The sequence below is a fragment of the Dendroctonus ponderosae genome, unplaced genomic scaffold (assembly GCF_020466585.1).
Source record: "Dendroctonus ponderosae isolate FM_Combo_2020 unplaced genomic scaffold, Dpon_F_20191213v2 Dpon_F_20191213_4, whole genome shotgun sequence".
Lineage (NCBI taxonomy): Eukaryota > Metazoa > Arthropoda > Insecta > Coleoptera > Curculionidae > Dendroctonus > Dendroctonus ponderosae.
The window spans coordinates 11425701-11439122 of NW_026018611.1; the positions used below are offsets into that span (position 1 = coordinate 11425701).

The window sequence follows — 13422 nt, forward strand, 5'->3', positions numbered from 1 at the left end:
TTGGAATTTTCTCTTACAGCTTGAGTCTAAGTGTGTCGCAGGATACCCTCTAGGTGATAGTTCTTGATTACTTTTTGATAAATAATTCGTTCTTATTGCGAAATAGGAGCACTATTTATCAATCTGTAATAAAAGACGTGCGGAAATTCTGTCTTTTTTAAAGACAAAAATTTTTGAGGCGAAATACCCAAAAAGAAGTTTGTAAAAAATGAATCCGCCAATATTGTTTCAAATGAAACCAACTTCTGCCTACCTGCTCAATTATTATTAAATATCTAAGCTAAGTCCTAAAAAATATATGGGATAAATAAATTAAAGCAAAATGTTGTTGGTCAGTTAGTTTAAATTTTAGGACTACATTCCTCCGATTCTCCTAACTGACGAGTGTCTAAAGCTCAAGCTAATATGCAATATAATGGGCTACAACAAAGTGCAATACTAATGAAAAATCAACTTAAATTTTTAATTGAAAGCACAAAACCGCCTATTTTAAAAATATTGTATTAACACTTTTGTGTTGTGTAAAACAACATATCCGAATCGTTGATCTCTTATCAAAATTCACAAAGAATTTTGTTGTGTGACGTTCCCACATCATATTGCTTCATGGCCCGGATATTCCAGCTGCTTGAATTTCTTCAAAATCAATATCGTTTACTTTTGTCAATATACTGACACTAAAAATATAACCCAAATTATTTGCACATTTGTTCATAACGGTGTCTGGTCATCAGCTTCCAGGATTTTGTATGTTTGGGTCTTGAGCATATGCAAAACTATTATTATAGATTAGTGTGCAGCGCTAAATTTGAAATTGAAGATTTTTTTTTAACGGATTAGCTTTACTGTTCTAAATATATCTATTTGCAGATAATTGCAAGTTCTTAAATTGTTACTGAGCTAAGTTTCAGAAATTAGAAATTTTCGATTGTCAAATTTTTGTCATAAAACCACATGGAAAGTTTTTACTTTGATGCGTCTTTCTTGCAACTACGATTTAACTTATGGGAAATGATCAGACAATATTTTTTCGACAATATTTATATAAATATTAAAGAATAATTTCAGTATCGTTACACTGGCTATTGGAAAACTTCTAAACCTTGAACATACAGTTTTACAATACTTTTTAATTATCCAACATTTACTGTTAAATTCGGATTCGTTTCACTATTTAAATGCCGTCATTAGTGAGTGTGTAACATTTCAGGGAATGTTGCCTTATTTCGTAAAATATTAGAGAAACAGTGCAAAGATATAAAGAATACATAAAAACATTCCTTCCATATCATCGTCTTGTCATTACATGAATTTTCTAACAAACGTAGACAGTTTATCACCGATTGGTTTAACTTTACTTGAAAGTCTAACTTCACAAAATCAATTTTCCTTGTTTGAAGAATGATTGAATGTCGCAGCTTCATAATAAACGATTTTTTTCGGATAAAGAAATTTTATAAAACTGTAGAAGATTAGTCCTTCTTTAAACTATTACTTGATGTGGAGTTTCATCAAAATCTTCAGATGAAAGAAAATCTGCACATAACTTTTCAAAGGTTTTTCATATCTGGTTCGGATGCATGTTTCTCTCAAACTCAACACGATCTTAATCGTTCTTTATGAATGTTGCCTTCAGTAGAGTTTAAGCAATCAGCAGCCACTTTAAGGTCTTGATCAACTTCACTATCATTTTCTCAACAGATTCAATTTTCTTCAAATACACGACATTGTAGATTCATCCCGCTGCTCATGTAAAATATTGGACCTATTTAGGGTCACTTCAAACAAGGCAAACTTTATGTATGTTCGACATTGTTATACATTTAAGTTTTAAAGCGCAGAATGAAAAAGCGGACCCCAAATAAGCTGTAAGACCGGTATGTTTTTCAAGCAATTGTTATTTTCTGTGCCGATGTGCTTTTTGTAAAAAAAAATGATTAGATCGTGTTTTTGTCGATTAGGAATTTGGCCTAAGCTTAAGCACACGTTGCAATGTTTTATTGATGCTCTACAGCTGATATATCTATATGATATGATATAAATAATCGTTGAGTTGAGAAGAGAGCGATTTTCGTACGCAGCATAAACAAAAAAGAGATGATTCTATGCATATATGCGATGGTTATTTTATTATTATAACCAGCTTAAATCTCACATCGCTTCACAACTAGCGATTAATTGTTTTTGGAGTTGGAACTCATAACCCTTTCAAAATGAGCGTTACATGACCTAGATGTTTTGTTTTTCAATTAGATATGCCTCAGTTGCAATCAATAGCGCCATTAAAAATTAATAAGGAAAAACGGGGATTCGATTAGGAGCGTTAACAGAATACTTACATTCAGTGCCTACTTGCCGATAAAGTAAAATAAAATAACGCAAATGTACGAAAAAAAATTAAATTAACGAAAAGTAATTAAAAAAATTACTTCTCACCCATACCTAAAATAATTAATTCGACTCGGTAATTTATAATAATAACAGTTCGAATTTAAATATTGGTGACTACCATGTGTGAGATTTAGTTCAAAAACACTTGCATATAATTAATGATGCTGAAAAAACCCACGCCTATTTAAAACGATTGTTTCATAATGAAATGATAAATGGCTTTCAAGTAGAGTTCAAAACAGTCAAAGCATTTTTACTAATTCATTAGACCAACCAATTGACTAATTATTTGCATGGTTTTTCTAAAATTTATCAATTTTCTAAATCATATTAAAGTTTGTTGAAGCTCTATGGAAAAACTGGCTTTTTAATTAAAACAACATGGCAACAAATGCTAAAGTATACTTAAAATAAATTGTTAAACTGAATCTGAAAATAGAAAGATGGTTATTTTCAGTGTGTTCCTTCATATAATTTTTAATACTCTTTTGATTAGTTTCATTCTCACCACGACGCTCAAATTTCGGATATGCGAAAGGCCTGTTTTCCAAAAGTTTAACATAAATTATGAAAAATACGAATATTTCTTTAATGCATATTTATGTATTGTTTTGGATGTTACACCTGTTCTAAGTTTTAAAAACGCGTAATTCAAGAGTTTAAGATAAATTCTATATTTTTTCATAAGTCCTGAACATTAGTTGGAAAATTCTAACGAACCAATAACTTGTTTAAATGAATTAAGTTAATTAATGTTAATGCTCTTGTATTGAAGTGTGTAGTTTTTCCGTGTCTTTTTGCAACCCTTCAAAAATAAATTTGACCTAAGTTATTATACTAACTTATTTACTTTACACTTATCATTTTCCACAGTTTTCTTTCCGTTCTTGTACACACTCATAGCGGGAGAAGTTTTATATTGGCTGCCAATATTTATCAATCACACCCATTTCATTCTACTTTTAACCATGTCGGCTTTACTCTAATTTTTAGGCATTGGAATGATGTAATTATCAACAATTGCCATATGCCACTGACCTTTATTCAGTATATCTCGATCCGTGACTCACATGAATACGAACGCTTCTGATTCAGTGAAGTGACTACAAACATATGTTCCTATGAAATACATATTCGGACGGGCTGTAAGTACCCAGCGTTGATAGTATTCTTATTTTAAGCAGGAAATTATCAGGGAGGAACTTAAAAAAATCTGTAAGTGCATTTTGAGCTCGTAAATTACTTTATTTCTTTGACTTTTGTAAATTTTTAATCATCGCCCGCGCTTTGTGGGCGAAATAAATATTATATGCAGGTTTTTCAATAGAAACCCAGAAAGCAGTGGCGGCGCCATCTTTATTCTCCGCTTGGAGAGTGAAGATGTAGGAGATATTTATACTTTCTTAATATGGGAATTGTATTGAATTTTCGTATATTATACAAAAAAGTTATAAAAAGCAAAGCCTGAAAACTACAGAGGAATAACTCTACTATCTTCAACATGAAGTTGTACCAGGGTTGCTGAAAAATAAACTAGAGGAGCAAATAAAATACACCAGCATTTATTTGGTTCGCCGACCTTACTAAGGCATTTGATAGATTCCAGCTGGGAGACGTGATAAAAACACTAAAGGAAAAAGAAGTCCCTGCTAACATAGTAACAACGCTATACAACCTTAACACTATTACCAGAACGGAAATCAAAGCTGGATATAATAGTACATCTAGCATCCCAACTCCAGGAGGAATTGGACAGGGAGACCCCCTGATGGACAAAATCATAGAAGAAGTAACACCCATGAACTCGATATACACAATGAACAATCGGGCTAACAGCATGAATTGCTGTGAGAGCAAAGTGAGAATGACCCGGAGAGACAGTTATTTAAGTTCTACCAGAACAGTCAGCAGCTCAATATGGACATATCCATAGGTAAAACAAAAACCATGACCATCGCTAGGGAACCAATGAGATTCAAGCTTGTAATAGATAATAAACCCATAGATCTAGGCATAGATACGCTCAGAACTCGGTAAAGGACCTGAAAACCCAATTAACAAATCAGCCATAATATCAAGACTGTATGGGCTAATCCTTATATGCGAAAGGAGAGTAAGGTCAAAATATATAAGACATCCGCCAGGACAATAATGAGGTATAAGACCAAAAGGATGCTACGAGTCGCCGAAATGTCAGTACTGAGAACAATAGAGCATTGAGGAAAATTAGAGCAAAATGCGGCGTGCAGGATGTGAGATGCAGAAGGCAGAGGGGAAGAGACGGGTATAATCACATGAAGAGAATGATCGACGATAGACTACCACGCTTTGCACTAGAGGTATTACCAGCAGGGCCGCGTCCACCCGAAGACCTCTAAAGAGATGGAGATGCAGCTGGCAGTCCACATCTCAGTAAATATTGCAGAGGCAAGTCCGGAATCAACAGATCATCTAGACCAAAAATAGAAGAAAAAGAAGACGTTCAGAATTTGGTCCCTTGTCCCTCTCTCTGGTCTAAAACTAGCTTGTTCATGTGCATATCGCGGAATCAGAAACGGTCTAGTAATGGTTTTATGGTGTTTCACTCATAAAACCATGATATTCTTCCTCCTTTCTGAAGGAGTACAATGCAGATTGCACCACTAAACTAAATCGATGAAATGACTCGAAACAACGACTATAATTCGATTTTTTTGAATTGATACAACGTTACTAAGGTTTGTTTAATGTTAACTTCTAAATTTTCCCTGATAGCAATACTGAAAATCTTACTGTTGCAAAACATTTTTCATGGAAAATTGTACTGAACCGACAAAAGACAACATTTCTGCTAGTCAGCAAAAGATCCCCTTGCAGTGTTCATAAACTTGTTGAAAGTTTTGATGGATGGGACTATGGAGTCCTTTCAGTTGTACCGTTAACATGTTTTTAAAGTGTTTTTATTCTAGTCAATTGGTCCGCTTACTCCTGATGTTTGTAGCAACCGAATCAAAATAACTGCCATTGTTGCTTCGATATTTTTCGGTTAAAAGGACCTGCATTCTTCGTCGTTAATCGTTACACGCATTTATTGTTTATTTTATTCACGAACACATGGCAACGTTTTACAGGCTGTAAGCTATTTCCAGCGCATTTAATGTGTTTTTGATTGGCTTTTAATAGTGTTTATATGGCCAATAATTTAATATTAACATTATTTTATTAGCAGGTATTTAGTTGGAAGTGTTCATTATTAATTTAATGATAATAAAAATATTTTCCTGTTTCCTTCATCGTTCTAAGTTTTTTATTAGGCTAATATTACAGTGATATCTCGAAAATTACACTTGATGCATGCCAACATAATAAAATAGGACACTGTCCCAATAATTAATCGTGCAGCTGAATTAATTATAGTCCAATCATGTTCTATTTCACGCTTATGTCAAAACAAATCCATTGAAGCAATATTAATAGCAATAAAAAGCAAATTAATTTCAAGAGTAGATGAAAGTTTTTAGAGAAGCGCATGAATGACATTAACATAAAACAGGAGTATATGATATCAAGTGATTCTAGATGCGAAGCAGTAAATCTTATTTAATGTTAAGTCTGAGGCACCGTGTTTACTCTGAACACACGGGAGTAAATTATTCAAATGGCTTTGCTCATGGCTATTTAAATAATGTCTAAGATGATAGTTGGTATTTCTAGCAAATAAAGAAAAGTTATTTGAACTGAAATCATTCATTTAAAGAGAAGTAGTGAAATATACCTTAATAATAGAACTAGATGAGTAAAGACAAACAGTTTTTAAACATTCGAGTTTTCATCGCTCTATAAAGATTTTCACCGTCGCTCCAAATATCGGATGGAAAAGTTGTTCGGGATTGAATGCCGGGGACCATTTGAATTGTGTCCTGATGTTTCGTTCATATTCGCGGTGAATATTTTCGAAGGCGAGGAAGTAACGGTTAATTTTTTAACTGATATTACTGTTGCATTTATACTGTTCTCTGTGCTGCACTAACGTCTTCTGTCTATTCAATGGCTTCAATAGAAAAATAAAAAAAGGCACCTACGTATAAATTATTGATAAATTTCCGGAATCAAATGTTAGAATTGCAATATGTCTACACCGCACTGTATGTCACGATTTTTAGTATATGATTATGGGTCAGAAGAAAAGATATTGCTTTTGATTGCAATGAGGTTTCTTCTCGTATCTCCGGGATTTTGCACTTCTTCATTATCACTAAATAACAGTTTTCTAGACGTTTTATCTTCGTTCCTCTAATATCCGTCTTCATCCCGGTGCTCGTCGCCCTTCAATTTTTCCCTGTATTATTAGTTGAAGGAAGCGGTATTTTTCGCCCCTCATAACATATCCGAAGTATTCGAGTTTTCGTCGCTTCACTGTGTCTAAGATCTCTGTCGTTGTATTTAGACGTAACAAGACATCAGCATCAGTCCAGAAAATCCTAAGTATGCGACGACAAACCCGAGGTATTCATAGTGATCAATTCTTTCTATTTTTTTATAATTTTTAATTTTAAAATATTTTGGTTAATTATTGTTAGTAACCATTGCAGATCCTCAGAAGAACTGCTCAATAATACTGCTATCATCAGCATAGGTGATGTTATTTATCAGTACACCATTTACGTAAATTCCTTTTTCGTTTTCGGACAGAGCTTCGTACGAAATAGATTCAGAATAAATATTAAACAATAATGGTAAAAACATACAGCCCTGCCAGACTCCTCTGGATTTCTATCTCATCCGATACATGGTTCTCCCCTAAACAGAAGCTCGTTGATTCCAATATAGATTAGCGATAATTCTTATGTCACGCTGATCCAGCCCGATGTTTGGAAGTTGTTGTATGTACTTTTATAAACCACAAGAAACTTGCAACAGTTTTGAATAATAATCAATGACGATTTCTTTTATATTTTTGAGGTATTTAGAACTTGAATCATCATCCGCACTGTTTCTCATTACTTTGCGATTTTTGTTCATATACAGGGTGTCCCGAAATTGTTGGTCAACAATGATAGGGCCAACAGAAGAGCTGAACATAAGGCCACTACTTCATATAAAAACGTTTCCGATCTGGCTTCTTTATGGAATTATGGGCCTTCAAAGTGTTGAAAGTGTTCAAAAGTTGAAAAATAAAATTATTCCTACTTATTACACCGTTTATTAACCGTTCTTAAAATTTTTGTAGCGAAAGTAGCTTATAGATAAGTACTCGTCTTTTTGATTTGGAAATTTATGCGAAATCTTGTTATTGTACAGGTACGGTCAAAATTAACTTTTTTAATGGGTGCAAAGTTGACGATGTTGCCAAAATTAGGGGTATAATCAAGCAGTTAGATAGACCCATTTTTGTTCGTCAAAAACGGTATACCTTGTTTTTCTCGATATCTCTTACGGCTTTTGAGATAAAACAGTTTTTCTAGTTTGTGAAAATAAAATCGAACCTTGTTACTATTAAGTCAGGTAAATAAATGTTCAAAATGCATTGGTGGGTATAATTGATTATTACTTTTTATTTACTTTTGTTAATAATAACAAAGTTCCATTTTATTTTCACATACTTTTAATAGTATTAGTTTTATCACTAATAAAACTAGTACTATTAAAATTAAATTTATCACTAATAAAACTAATATTATTAAAAGTATGTGAAAATAAAATGGAACTTTGTTATTATTAATAAAAGTAAATAAAAAGTAACAATCAATTATACCCACCAATGCATTTGGAACATTTATTTACCTGACTTAATAATAACAAAGTTCGATTTTATTTTCACATAAGTATTACTTTTAATAGTATCAGTTGTATCACTACAAACTAGAAAAAGTGTTTTACCTCAGAAGCCGTAAGAGATATCGAGCAAAACTAGGTATACCTTTTCTGAAGCAAAAAATTGGGTTTATCGAACTGCTTGATCATATCCTCAAATTTGGGAACACCGTTATCTTTGCACCCATTAAAAAAGTTAATTTTGATCGTACCTGTACAATAACAAGATTTCGGATAAATTTCCAATTGAAAAATACGAGTATCTATGAGCCACTTTTGCTAAAAAAAAATTCGAAAACAGCTAATAAACGGTGTAATAATTAAGAATAAATTTAATTTTTCAACTCGTCACTTTGAAGACCCATAATTCCATAAGGAAGCCAGATCGGATTTTTTTTTTATATGAAGTACCGGCCTTATTTTAAAGTCTTATGTACGCTCTATCATTGGTGACCAACAATTTCGGGACAGCCGGTATAGACAACTATAGGGGATAAAATTCTAAAAAAATGGATTTCATTCTCAATATTAATTTACCATGAGATAAGATCTCAGTTATTTAAATTTTTTTATTCGAAATTTTCTTCAGTAAGTTTGATACCATTATGATGATGCCAAAGTTTAGATACCTGGAAGGGCATAAAAGTGTGACTAGTTCTAGGATCAATCGGAACACGATAGTGCGTTTGCAATTATTATTGTTTTTCTAAAGCAACATTATAAGAGGTAATTATGAAATCATAACCGGAAAGTAGATTAAATTTGCATTAAAAACAGGAAAACCGCAGTTTGATATTTTCGTCCGCTTCACAATTGTTGCCTAAGCAATAATATTATAACGCTTATGTTTTTTTAGTCTTGTGGGAGTGTAGGTTAAATTAGTAATAATGATGGAATGGTTGACCGTTTACGTAAGAAAAAAAACAATACTTTGGCGACAATCAAAGTAGCAATAACTGACTAGAATTTACCAGGAGATCCTAAAATGCAATGTCATTTAAGTTTTATAAAAAAAATATATATATAGGTATAAATCAAAACAATTTTTTGTCAATTTGCTTTTTGTATGGATTTCCTTACGTACTTTCGTGTTTAGATCCATACAGTAATTCCATACAACTGTACTTATCTGTCTGTTGATCAATATAAATTCGCGTAAAATCAAATCGCCAGTGAAAAGGTACAGCGATTTAAATGAACATACTTCAGAACAGTTTTATTCAACATACCAGGTGTACCGTTTAATGTGAGGTTTTACATTTGTAATATACAGGGTGCTGTAAAATTGTCGTGATTCCTCTGAAGGTCTTGTCTGAATGAAAATTAATGAACAAAAAAATGTGTTACTAAAGACTGAAATTTTCTCAAGAAACTAAACGGCACGATTGGTAACAATATACTTGCTTTGCATTGGCAGGTGCCGTTTTTTCATTAACTTTACGTAAATTTCTGTAAACTCGTCACCCACTGCATTTGAGAAAACAATCAATGTTTTAAAATTTCTCTTTTCAATTGTGTTTCCGAAACCCTGATGTAGAAATCTATACTTCAATGCGTACACTCATGACACGAGTTTTATCACATAGATGCACATTTTATCACAGACCTTTAAATAACTTGAACTCAAGATAACTTTAAAAAATAACTGGACGAGTAGTAGTTTTAATGGATTATGAGAAGGTTTCATCTGATAGTACAGTCTAATGCTAAAGAAAATAGACTATTACTTTACACATGTTGGGTTAACTGTGACTCGTCGGAAAATTTCACTTTCTTCCCAGAATCTATTTACTCGTCGAGGATTTGACTGATTTAGAGTCTCTAGAAAAGCTTGATCAATTTCGCATTGATTATAAATTTTAAGTTTTGAAGAGCACAATTTAAAAACTAACCGAAAATTAACATTAACAGATATCGGTCTAAATACATGGATGCCACTGTGCTTCTTCATAATAAAAAACAAAATCGTCATTTTTTAAAGAGAAACTACTGAAAATACTGTTTATTAGCAAAGTTGAAATTGAATCTTTAAACGCTAATATATTCGAGAAATAAACGCAAACTGAAGATAAAATGTATTTGATATTATTTAGTTAAAAGCGTTAATTATGTTAAAATTATTATTTAGTTAAAAGCGTTAGTTATTAACCTACTTAGCACCCTGGCGGTTGTCTTAGAAATATGCTAGCTCCTGAATAAAAATTCCTAGTTTGCACACTGAGAGGCTCATAAAGTTGAAGCTTTTATTCCAAGCAGATCATAAGCATGGCTTGAAGGCTGGTGTGTTGCGCTTTTATAGAGAGCCCTAATGATTTAAAAAAAAATATTGGAAGTTTTTGACTTGGAAATCTGCAGGCTCTTGAATGAAAATTCCTAGTTTATAAACTGAGACGCTTATAAAGTTGAAACTTTTATTCGAAGCAGAGCATAAGTTTGTCTTTAAGGCCGGTGAGTTGCGCTTTTATAGAGCCAAAAAAAATAAAATTTCTTGGTGTTGTTTTTACTTGGAAATCTGCAACTTGTTAAATAAAAATTCAAATTTTCCAAACTGGGGGTCTCAGAAAGTTGAGAATTTGACCCCAAACAAAGCATAAGTCTGTTTTTGAAGCCGGTGAGTTGCGCTTTTGTAGAGAGCTCTAATGTTTTTTCACAAAATTAAAAGTGATTGGCGGTTTTTGATTCGGAAATCTGCAAGTTCTTTAATAAAAATTCCTACTTTCCAAACTGGGAGTATCGGAAAGTTGAAGCTTTTAAACCAAACAGAAAATAAGTCTGCATTTAAGGCGGTAAGCTATGCTTTTATAGATCCCTAATAATTTTTATAAAAATTAAAATTTATTGGCGGTATTTAATTTGAAAATCTGCAAGCTCTTGAATAAAAATTCCTACTTTCGAAACTGAGAGGCTCATAAAGTTGAAACTTTTAACTCAGGCAGGGCATGTAAAGGTAATTATTTTCTTTTAATCTGCGTCTACTTGCAGCGAAGTATCGGCCTGTTTCTGGACAATTTCCAGGATTTTTGTCTGGTAAATCAGAACAACTTTCAGCCATCTGTATGTTAATTAGAAGGAGACATGCTCTAGAGCCAATCTTAGTGAAACACCCGTTATACTACAAGGTTATCATGATTTGGAAAAAAATATATTTGAAGTGTTAAAGTTCAGATGCGACATAATATATTCATTCATTCATAATTATTCATAACTCATTCATATTGTACTCATTTTGATTGCTCTTTCATTTACGCAAGACTTGATTTTCCGAATGCTACTCGAATTAGGTATTTCAATTCTAGCATTATCTAACACCCTTTAAGATGCACGTTGAAAAATTATAAAGAATAATTATAGATACAGAAATTATAAATGCACTTGAAAACAATAATTTTTTTCTTAAAAAACGTTGCACCCGAAAATATTAATAACCTAAATTGATTACATTATCTCTGCTGCTGTTTAATCCTGAGAGGAGAAATATATTCCGTCAAAGCTAAATCGTTTACATTTACGTCCCCCATCACGAAGCATTTCCTCATCCCTACGAATGGCATCATTTTACTGACCAACAAGAGGGTGCTCAAATATTTTAATTGGTTTTAGGGAGAAGCAATATTGCCCAAAGACATAAATAAAAAGGCATTGCTGAAGTAGGGAGCAATTCCTCGCATTATGCCATTGCGCTTTTTTCTTTGTTTGCCTATTCGTGGTTAAAATCGGGAAATTCTTTTGAATGAATTGAAATGCGGGGCTATTTTGCAATAATCGGTTTTTGATTGTGTTTGAACGGGGATCCAGTGAAATTGCTTTATTATTTGTATTATTATTTGGATCGTGTTCAATGGCCCTAGAAAAGATGTTTCAAAAGCCTTTGTTAAACATTGTTAAAAGCCGTCAATTATTCTTGGGAAAATTACAATATTTTAATATGAAATTTATGAAATGGTTGCGAATGTTGAGTTAGTTTTTAAACTAATTAGAGATTGGATCCACATAATCTTGCTTATAGATATTTCCAGGCAATTGTGCGCACTTAATTTGTTACACCCTCTGTACATATATAGAAGCAAAGAGCGACGCATTTGCTATCTTGCTAGTGTTAAAAAAATCTGAAATAACCTCATCATTAAAGTGACTAATTTTAAACAGATCTGCTAAATGAAGCTCTCTGTGGTCAAACCGGATGGGAATTTATTTATTTATCATTTTATTCTCGGAAACTAACGTTGGAATTTAACAATAAAAACATGCAGTCGGTTATCTTCTACCAACAGTCTAGTTTATTGTTTCTAAGCCAGGCAATGAATACTCGTCATTAAAGGATCACATTTTGAACGCAAAATAAACATTTGGATTGCTGCTACCAAATCAGGCTCCATCTCAGTAAATATTAACATACAATATCATTTCTGCTATTTATTGTTCTATATCTAAACCTGCGATGGTCACTTTTATGTATATAAAATCCACTTTTTATCTTAGGAAGAAGGGATGTGACAGTGTATTCGGAAACACTGTGTATTAGAATAAATAATAAATATCGGGGAACGAGGAAATAACGAGAAATGAATAATGGAAAATATACGTTCAACTCATATATCATTTTTTTAAGTCATAAAAATCACCATTTTCGTAAAATGCAATTTAATTTTTGTATCCACTTCTATGTATAAATTTTATTGTTTTTTCTTTGATAATTTGATTTCAATATTTAATTTTCCCGTTTTTGGGCTGGGCCTGGAAAACTGATCATGAAATAATAATATGACTCGTACTGAAATGCATAAATATTAATAATATTTATTAATTCAAAGTAGCTACAGATAAAGCTAGAATTTACTTTGTTGCCTGAGAAGACTAGTTTGCATGTTTGCAACCGATGAATCATAATTAAGTGATCGACTAGGATAACAATAATGAGTCTTTAGTATGGGTATGAGTCAGAAGAGAGAGAAAGTAGTTTAGTCTTCCTTAGCTTTCTAGTATAAAAATTCCGATTCGCATAGGTATGTCGATCCAAGACAAAAATTGATATATTTGCATTTGGTGGCACTGGAATAGTTTTCTCAGTTGAGATATTTAAAAAAATCTTCTGTTGTGTAACAGTAAGTCAGTTGGTAAAATTATAATATCATTTTCTAATGCCGTTTGATCCATGATAAATATGTCTAACATTTTTGGCTATGCCGTCCACAGTTAAAAAGAAAAAATTGAAATTTCACAATTACTTTAGGTTTTATA

General features: G+C 32.4%; 1 protein-coding gene across 4 annotated transcripts in view; it reads left to right on the top strand.

Annotated features, from left to right (window-relative positions):
* The window catches only part of LOC109542114 (diacylglycerol lipase-alpha), a 155092-nt gene that overhangs the window by 14611 nt on the left and 127059 nt on the right, over window positions 1-13422 (top strand). The gene's annotated exons all lie outside the window — the stretch shown is intronic.